The sequence below is a fragment of the Triticum urartu genome, chromosome 3, assembly GCF_003073215.2.
Source record: "Triticum urartu cultivar G1812 chromosome 3, Tu2.1, whole genome shotgun sequence".
Lineage (NCBI taxonomy): Eukaryota > Viridiplantae > Streptophyta > Magnoliopsida > Poales > Poaceae > Triticum > Triticum urartu.
In genome coordinates this window covers 739507161-739517460 of record NC_053024.1, presented here as the reverse complement: position 1 = coordinate 739517460, position 10300 = coordinate 739507161, and the positions used below count along the sequence as shown (strand labels likewise).

Below are 10300 nucleotides of genomic sequence, written 5' to 3'. Positions count from 1 at the left end.
TTTGACCAAGTTTATGTAAAAAAAGTACATATATATATATGTTAAGGCATGCTAAGCTTTCAACGGTTTAAAAGTTATCAAAAAGTATGAAATAAATAGTGGAGCATCACTTTAATATCATGAGATGATCCAACTGAGCGATTGTGAAAATATGCATTTATGTGTCCTCGGCGAAGAAACAATCATTTCAGCTCACTGTGGTAAAAATATATATTGCAGTATTTCTTTTGTCTAGGACACATACAATTGTATTTTTTCAATCGCCTTGTTGGATCATGTTATATTAGAAGTGTGTTGCTTCAGTATTTATTTTTCAGGATTTTTGGAACTTTTACATTGTCAGAAACCTTAACTAGTTATGTGGTAAGTTATGATAGAAAATCCTACTCTCTATTATCAAAATATACATTATTCTATAGACTTGGTCAAACCTAATGAAGTTTGCTTACAACAAACATATAACTTAAAATGTTTTGGAACGGAGGGCCCTCAGGAGAGAAATTATCAGCCTACACCCGAGCTCATATGCTCTTGCTATGAACAGTAAAATCTAAAAAAATATAACCAAAATAAAGTCAATAAAATCTGATATATTTTTTGTCAACAAATATTGCTTAATGGTCTACCTACACGCAAATTTAATGGCATTGGTGTTGGCCTGGACGAAATAAAAAAAACCAGGGCTCAAAAAATGCTTTGAAAAAGAAGCCTTTTTGAAGCTTTGATTTTGTTTTGCCTAGAGCATCATGAAATTTTTTTCTTCATGACATTTTGCACGTATGTCAAACAATCAAAATTGTTTGTTGCATCCCTCGAAAAAAAATGTTTGTTGCAAAAAGAAAAAAAAACTACTCTAGATTGTTTTGATTTTCTTTTTGATGTTTCTCATTTTATTGTTCGTGCGGTGCATTTGCACTTGGGACAGATATCATATCATCCCTGGAGACTGGAATGATAGAACAATTTTGTGGTTTGGGACAAAATCGTTACGAAATGGTTCATCCCTGACACCTAGGAGACGAGCCAGTCCTTGCGCATCGTGATGTTTTTTGAACCTCACCATCGTTGATAATATATAGTGATAAGAACAATTCACTACCAAGAGGCCTATTAGCTCAGCTGGTCAGAGCGTCGTGCTAATAACGCGAAGGTCACAGGTTCGAGACCTGTATGGGCCATTATTTCTTTCTTCTTTTTTTTACTCAATAGAAAATGCGAGCAAAAAGAAAACATAATTAGATGGCTTCGCCCGGGTTCGAACTGGAGACCTTCAATCTCACGGAACGAAAATTCTCATATCATCTTCTTGCCCCCGTTGCTCCCGCGAGCGGCGGCTGGCGAGCTCCCATCCCCGGCCGCCCCGCTCCCCTACCTCCTCCCTCCTCCTCGCCGCCGCCACTAGGCGCCGCCAGGCGAAGCCTGGCCTGCGTAGGCGGCGGCGGGGCTTGCTCTCCCCTCGGCTAGTGGCGGCTCGCGCGGGCGGCCCGTCCAAGCTGGTGGTAGCGCGCTGACGGCGGGGCGCGGCGACGGGTGGCAGCGGCGTGAGCTCGTGGCTGCGTGTTGGCCCGCGGGACCGGCTGCTGGTGGTGGTGCATGGCAGTGGTGGCGGGGGCGGCCGGCTGCGGGCTGGTGGCGGCGCTCGTCCGATCTGCCGGGTGGGCGGCGCGGGTTGAGGCTGAGGTTGGAGCTCGGGCGGCGCTTCTGGCTTCGCCCGGGTTCGAACTGGAGACCTTCAATCTCACGGAACGAAAATTCTCATATCATCTTCTTGCCCCCGTTGCTCCCGCGAGCGGCGGCTGGCGAGCTCCCATCCCCGGCCGCCCCGCTCCCCTACCTCCTCCCTCCTCCTCGCCGCCGCCACTAGGCGCCGCCAGGCGAAGCCTGGCCTGCGTAGGCGGCGGCGGGGCTTCCTCTCCCCTCGGCTAGTGGCGGCTCGCGCGGGCGGCCCGTCCAAGCTGGTGGTAGCGCGCTGACGGCGGGGCGCGGCGACGGGTGGCAGCGGCGTGAGCTCGTGGCTGCGTGTTGGCCCGCGGGACCGGCTGCTGGTGGTGGTGCATGGCAGTGGTGGCGGGGGCGGCCGGCTGCGGGCTGGTGGCGGCGCTCGTCCGATCTGCCGGGTGGGCGGCGCGGGTTGAGGCTGAGGTTGGAGCTCGGGCGGCGCTTCTGGCGCGAAGGCGCGGCGGGCTAGGGAGGGCGCGCGGGCGCGGCTCCGGCTCCGGATCTGGCGAGGCCGACGTGGTTCTGGCGCACGGTGGGGTGAGCTGCAGCTGCAGCTCAGTCGTGGTTGTGCAGGCGCGAGGCGGCAAGCGAGGCCGCGCAGGGTGGCGCGACGGGCGTGCACTGGGTGCGTCGTGGGCGTGGGTGGGCTGCTCGGAGGCCCGGGGAGGCGGTGGTCGTTGGCGGAGGTAGCTTGGCGCAGCGGGAAGGTGGAGCAGGTGGACGTCGACCATGGGGATTGTGTGCTGCGCAGTGCTTCGGATCTGCCGGGTGGGCGGCGGGGGTTGAGGCTGAGGTTGGAGCTCGGGCGGCGCTTCTGGCGCGAAGGCGCGGCGGGCTAGGGAGGGCGCGCGGGCGCGGCTCCGGCTCCGGATCTGGCGAGGCCGACGTGGTTCTGGCGCACGGTGGGGGTGAGCTGCAGCTGCAGCTCGGTCGTGGTTGTGCAGGCGCGAGGCGGCAAGCGAGGCCGCGCAGGGTGGCGCGACGGGCGTGCACTGGGTGCGTCGTGGGCACGGGTGGGCTGCTCGGAGGCCCGGGGAGGCGGTGGTCGTTGGCGGAGGTAGCTTGGCGCAGCGGGAAGGTGGAGCAGGTAGACGTCGACCATGGGGATTGTGTGCTGCGCAGTGCTTCAGATCTGCTCGGGTTCGGAGGTGTGGAGGAGCTCCGGGCGAAAGTCCAGCACTGACCTTGGGTCGGTGCCGGCAACAGCGGCGTCATGGCCATGGTGTCGTTTCCTTCTTGAAGGTGTTGCCGTCGAGCTCCATTACACGACTCTCCGGGAGAAATCCCTAGCTTCGGATGGTCGAAGCGGGCGATGTCGGCAGCTACGTCGTTTCCTTCTTTGAGGCATCGCCTTGGAGAGTCAGCATGTTGCGGTTTGCATGGATCTCTTCGTCGTCGGGGACAGTGGACGTCGGGGCGGCGACTCCGGGTAGTTTCTGATTGTGCGCCGAGATGGCGATCTCGGGAACAATGTGAGTGCAACTCTATGAGGTGGGGCACGGGTGGGCTGCTCGGAGGCCCGGGGAGGCGGTGGTCGTTGGCGGAGGTAGCTTGGCGCAGCGGGAAGGTGGAGCAGGTGGACGTCGACCATGGGGATTGTGTGCTGCGCAGTGCTTCGGATCTGCTCGGGTTCGGAGGTGTGGAGGAGCTCCGGGCGAAAGTCCAGCACTGACCTTGGGTCGGTGCCGGCAACAGCGGCGTCATGGCCATGGTGTCGTTTCCTTCTTGAAGGTGTTGCCGTCGAGCTCCATTACACGACTCTCCGGGAGAAATCCCTAGCTTCGGATGGTCGAAGCGGGCGATGTCGGCAGCTACGTCGTTTTCTTCTTTGAGGCATCGCCTTGGAGAGTCAGCATGTTGCGGTTTGCATGGATCTCTTCATCGTCAGGGACAGTGGACGTCGGGGCGGCGACTCCGGGTAGTTTCTGATTGTGCGCCGAGATGGAGATCTCGGGAACAATGTGAGTGCAACTCTATGAGGTGGGGCTCTATCTCGGCATTGGTTGGGTGGCATCCTTGTCCCGCTTGGGCGGTAGGGGTGTCGGCTCGGTCGATGCCTCTCAGAGGGGGCGGTCTGACTTTACGTCGGGGCGGCGGCCCCGGATATGGTGCGACGTTCGTGGTCTGCGAGTGGTTGCCCTGAGCAGCGTGGGCTGCGGGCAGCCAGGTTGTGCGGCGTTGCTGCTCGAGCGGAGCGGTGGTATGTCGGGGCGGCGGCCCCGGAAGGTGGTGCCGGTTGATTGCGCTGGGTGCGACGGAGCGGTGGATGTCGGGGCGGCGGCCCCGAGAGAATCACTGTAGCGACGAGACTTTTGTGGCAACGATGATGGTGGGAGCGACGTCGGCGACGCGACAATGGTTGCGGTAGCCGGCTCTTCTCCGGCGTGTCCGTGGTTTTGCCTCGGTTTGCTTGCTGCTGTGGAGTCGAAGTTGCGGCGGCGGGGCCCTGTGGTGTACGATGACTGGCTGCAGGTGGCCCGTTCGGCGATCGTCCGTGGCGCCAGCCGTGCCTGGTTTTGTTCTTCTGAGTTCTCCGCCAGAGTTGAAGCTACGTGGTCTGGCTGCAGGTCGACTTGTCGTCGATTAGGGTGGGCTTTGCCTTGTGTGTTTCAGTCTATGGGAGTAGGCTTCACCCTTGTTGTTCCGGTTTTTGCCCAGTTTTCCGTAATTAACTGGGCAATTCTTTTTTGCTTATTTAATAAATGAGGCAATCTTTGCCTTCATTTTGAAAAAAAAACCGGAGACCTTCAGTGTGTTAGACTGACGTGATAACCAACTACACCACGAAACCTCTATGCCTCTAAATTATAAGAGATTTATGTCAGCAATCTCCCAAGACATACTACACACCATCATGTGCCGTTGATTCACAATTTTTACAAGGCAATAGGTCACGCCATTGTATTCCAAGATTTATGGAGATAAACCCACAATAAATAATAGATCAGTGCCGATGAAAGCACATGGAAAAGACACCTAAACACACATGTCTAACATGAATACATGATGCTTTAGGAATTCCTAAAAATCTAGTATGCGACTAAAAATAGTTGATCGACACTATAGCCCACCGCCAAGGGCAACTCCTATGCGGATCACCAAATCGACCGTAAATGTCTGGACACTTTTGACCATCAAATGACTGTCACGAAACTTGTCCGGACCGGCCCGGACGTCCAAAATCCTTCAAACCGGCGCCAAACTAGAGTTTTGGGGAAGTATGGATGTTCGCCACGTCGGACTCCGACGCCCCGGACCCACCCATAACCTTCTCCTGCCGTGTCTGCTCCGACTTGACCGCATTCACTCCGCTAAGCCAACATCCTGCCTACTCGCATTCATAGCAGTGCGGCGACCGAGAAGCCTACTCTGGCTTTAAAGCCGTCCGAGCTCCTCCACACAATCCTCATCCTCTCCCATACATACACAGCCTCCACGCACTAACACACCTCCGACTCTGTGATGGACAAGACGTCTAATGCTCGGTGCGTGATTTTGGATCCAGGGGCAGCTCCCTAAACCGGTTGCCGCTCTGGGTGCTGGTTCGGACTAGGTGCTGCTCTTGGAAGAGAAGGTTTTTTGTGTTCCTTTTCTTGAAGCTAGAGAATACCATTTTTGAATCTTTAAAAAAATTATATAAAAAGTGAACATATCCATGCATGCAAGTCTCATTCGCTAGATATATATAACTTATTCATCAGCGGTTTATTTACATAAATAAGAAAATCCCATAAAGGCAAGAGGGGACCGAGTGAGTGGTGCCAATATATTCTTGTCACCCTGCTTTTGGAAAGCTCCATCTGTGGATATGCACCTTTAGACTTCTTTCTTATGTGGCGATATTTTAAATATCACCGATATTTCGTGTAGGGCATCTGGGGGTCCATGTCAGCTGTACTGATCACATCATACCATATTTTTAGGTGAGCGGGGAGGAGGAAGGAGAGATGAGATGAGAGATGTTGCACGTGCACACACAAACACTTGGGCAAAAGGATAGATGTGACCCACCTAGGGATCGCCTTTAGGGAAGAGGAATAAGGATAGAGCCACCTCTTCCCATCATTTGATTCCCTTTGTCTCTAGCTAGCTTCTTTCTTACAATAAGGAGCTAGAGCCAATATTCATTTGTTGTTAGAGTTGGTTTATACACTGTAATTACAATACATGTAAGGATCTTTGCGATTTGTTATGCTTAAAGATTTGTGGGCTTGTTATAATAATGGTATTAATTGGTAAAATTTTGAATATGCATAAAGTTAATTCTGAAATAATAAGTCCCTGATACGTCTCCAACGTATCTATAATTTTTTATTGTTCCATGCTATTATATTATCAACTTTGGATGTTTTATATGCATTTATATGCTATTTTATATGATTTTTGCGACTAACCTATTAACCTAGAGCCCAGTGCCAGTTTCTGTTTTTTCCTTGTTTTAGAGTATCGCAGAAAAGGAAAATCAAACGGAGTCCAATTGACCTGAAATTCACGGATCTTATTTTTGGACCAGAAGAAGCCCACGGAGCATCGGAGTTGGACCAGAAGAGTCCCGGGCTGCCCACGAGGGGGGGGGGGGCACCCCCCCTGGGCGTGCCCCCCTGCCTCATGGACAGCCCGGAGATCCCTTGACCGACTTCTTTCACCTATATATGTCCATATACCCTAAAAACTTCAGGGAGCAGAATAGATCGGGAGTTCCGCCGCCATAAGCCTCTGTAGCCATCGAAAACCAATCTAGACCCGTTCTGGCACCCTGCCGGAGGGGGGGAATCCCTCTCCGGTGGCCATCTTCATCATCCCGGTGCTCTCCATGACGAGGAGGGAGTAGTTCTCCCTCGGGGCTGAGGGTATGTACCAGTAGCTATGTGTTTGATCTCTCTCTCTCTCTCTCGTGTTCTTGAGGTGGTACGATCTTGATGTATCACGAGCTTTGCTATTATAGTTGGATCTTATGATGTTTCTCCCCCCTCTACTCTTTTGTAATGGATTGAGTTTTCCCTTTGAAGTTATCTTATCGGATTGAGTCTTTAAGGATTTGAGAACACTTTATGTATGTCTTGCGTGGGATACCCGTGGTGACAATGGGGTATTCTATTGATTCACTTGATGTATGTTTTGGTGATCAACTTGCGGGTTCCGCCCATGAACCTATGCATAGGGGTTGGCACACGTTTTTGTCTTGACTCTCCGGTAGAAACTTTGGGGCACTCCTTGAAGTACTTTGTGTTGGTTTGAATAGATGAATATGAGATTGTGTGATGCATATCGTATAATCATACCCACGGATACTTGAGGTGACATTGGAGTATCTAGGTGACATTAGGGTTTTGGTTGATTTGTGTCTTAAGGTGTTATTCTAGTACGAACTCTATGATAGATCGAACGGAAAGAATAGCTTCATGTTATTCTAATACGGACTCTTGAATAGATCGATCAGAAATAATAACTTTGAGGTGGTTTCGTACCCTACCATAATCTCTTTGTTTGTTCTCCGCTATTAGTGACTTTGGAGTGACTCTTTGTTGCATGTTGAGGGATAGTTATATGATCCAATTATGTTATTATTGTTGAGAGAACTTGCACTAGTGAAAGTATGAACCCTAGGCCTTGTTTCAACACATTGCAATACCGTTTGTGCTCACTCTTATCATTAGTTACCTTGCTGTTTTTATATTTTCAGATCACAAAAACCATTATCTACCTTCCATATTGCACTTGTATCACCATCTCTTCGCCGAACTAGTGCACCTATACAATTTACCATTGTATTGGGTGTGTTGGGGACACAAGAGACTCTTTGTTATTTGGTTGTAGGGTTGCTTGAGAGAGACCATCTTCATCCTACGCCTCCCACGGATTGATAAACCTTAGGTCATCCACTTGAGGGAAATTTGCTACTGTCCTACAAACCTCTGCACTTGGAGGCCCAACAACGTCTACAAGAAGAAGGTTGTGTAGTAGACATCAAGCTCTTTTCTGGCGCCGTCGCCGGGGAGGTTAGCGCTTGAAGGTATATCTTTAGATCTTGCAATCGAATCTTTTAGTTTCTTGTTTTATCACTAGGTTAGTTTATAAAAGAAAATTACAAAAAATATGGAATTAAGGTACCTCATATGCTTCTTCTTTTTAATATCTATCATGAAAATAAGGATTCCGATAATTGTGCTCAAGTGCTAGAAGAAGAATGCATTAAAATGTTTGGCACTAAATCTTTGAACGATGAGCATGCTTGCAATGTTGTTAGTATGAACTCCTTGAATATCCATGGTACTAATGATGATTGCACTAGTCATGATGAAAATATCTCTTATACATACCAAATAGAGAAGATAGATTTTGTAAGAGGCATAAGTATTTAGAAACTAAATGGTTGAAAGAAAGGCTAGATGTTTGTGCTGAAAATTTAAATTTTCTTAGCCGTACTTGTGAACTTTGCAATGAATGTGGTCATTTAACTATCCGATGCAAATTGTTTCATGATCTAATCGTTTCCAAAAATTGTGATGACTTGATTTCCCTTGCACATCATAATGAACTTAGTTTGCTTATGGGTTATGAAGAAATGAAACGTATAACTAACTATCTTCCAGTATTTGCCCGTGATAAACTTCTTAATTTTGATCTAGAAGAAATTTATATGTATTATGCGGTGAATTGCATTGAAAATCCTTATATTGCCAATTACATAAAGACAAGAAAACAAATAGAAGATTAAGAGAATACTAATGAAAGGGTAGAGACTTCCCAATATCCTCCTATTATTTCTTGTGATGAATCAGGTAACGAGGAAGAGCCTTCTATTCAACCAATCTCATTAATAAGGAGCTCCAAAAAGAGGATTGAACCCACACATGATGTGGTTAATAAGAAGAAAAGAAAAATTAAGAGAGGTAAAAAGATATCTCTCCCAAATAATGTTGCTCCTATTATTGTTGTGCCTCATGAAAATGAATCAAAAATAATTGTGGAAGATGATGCAATTGATGATGATCCCGTTATGCCTATTGCTTGTTGTGATGATTATGATTGGGAAGATAATGATACTTCTTATGATCTTGAAAATCTTTTTGGCACTTTCTTGGAAGAATATGATAATTACTATACTATTGGTGCTATCCATACTATTAATGATGAGAGTGATTATGCTTATGATATGAAAAGGCCCAAGCTTGGGGATGCTATGTTTGAAGAAGATGATGTTTTTGAGAATATATTTGCTGCAATTAATGTTTGTCCCAAGCTTGGGGATGCTATGCCTAATGAAGATGATATTTTTAGCCTCTCAAATTCGATATGCAAATTTATAATAATGATAGCATGCCTCTTACTTATGATGATTATATTGATGAAAGTGGGTTTGGAAGAGTGTCAACTTTAGGAAGTAATGATCCCACTATTTTGGAGGATGTTGAATCTTATTATGATAATTATGAAAGTGGATTTGGAAGGTCATGACTTTATTTAGTGATGATTCCACTATCTTGGAAGTGTTGGGGATCGTAGCAGAAATTTAAAATTTTCTACGCATCACCAAGATCAATCTATGGAGTAATCTAGCAACGAGGGGAAGGAGAGTGCATCTACATACCCTTGTAGATCGCTAAGCGGAAGCATTGCAAGAACGCGGATGAAGGAGTCGTACTCGTAGCGATTCAGATCGCGATTGATTCCGATCTAAGCGCCGAACAACGGCGCCTCCGCGTTCAACACACGTGCAGCCCGATGACGTCTCCGACGCCTTGATCCAGCAAGGGGAGAAGGAGAGGTTGGGGAAGACTCCGTCCAGCAACAACATGACGGCGTGGTGGTGGTGGAGGAGCGCGGAACTCCAGCAGGGCTTCGCCAAGCACTACGAGAGACGAAGAGGGAGAGAGGTAGGGCTGTGCCAAGAGGGAGATGATCTCGTGTATCTTGCAGCCCCCAATACCTCAAGTATATATAGGGTAAGGGGAGGGGCTGCGCCCCCATCTAGGGTTCCCTCCCTAGGGGTGGCGGCAGCCCCAAAACCCATCTAGGGTTGCGGCCAAGGGGGGAGAGAGGGGGGCGCACCTAGGGTGGGCCTTAAGGCCCATCTGGACCTAGGGTTTGCCCCCTCCCACTCTCCCTTGCGCCTTGGGCCTTGGTGGGAGGCGCCCCAGCCCACCTAGGGGCTGGTCCCTTCCCACTATTGGCCCATGTAGGCCTCCGGGGCTGGTGGCCCCACCTGGTGGACCCCGGACCCCTCCGGTGGTCCCGGTACACTATCGGTGATGCTCGGAACACTTCCGGTGGCCAAAACCATACTTCCTATATATCAATATTTACCTCCGGACCATTCCGGAACTCCTCGTGACGTCCGGAATCTCATCCGGGACTCCGAACAACATTCGGTAACCGCGTACATACTTTCCCTATAACCCTAGCATCATCGAACCTTAAGTGTCTAGACCCTACGGGCTCGGGAGTCATGCAGACATGGCCGAGACAACTCTCCGGTCAATAACCAACAGCGGGATCTGGATACCCATGTTGGATCCCACATGCTCCACGATGATCTCATCGGATGAACCACGATGTCAAGGATTCAATCAATCCCGTA

General features: G+C 49.3%; 1 non-coding gene across 1 annotated transcript; it reads left to right on the top strand.

The window, feature by feature from the left end:
* Positions 1 to 1104: 1104 nt before the first annotated feature.
* TRNAI-AAU lies at positions 1105 to 1178 on the top strand. The gene has a single exon. It is a non-coding gene; the product is annotated as a tRNA-Ile (tRNA).
* The last annotated feature ends 9122 nt before the right edge of the window (positions 1179 to 10300 follow it).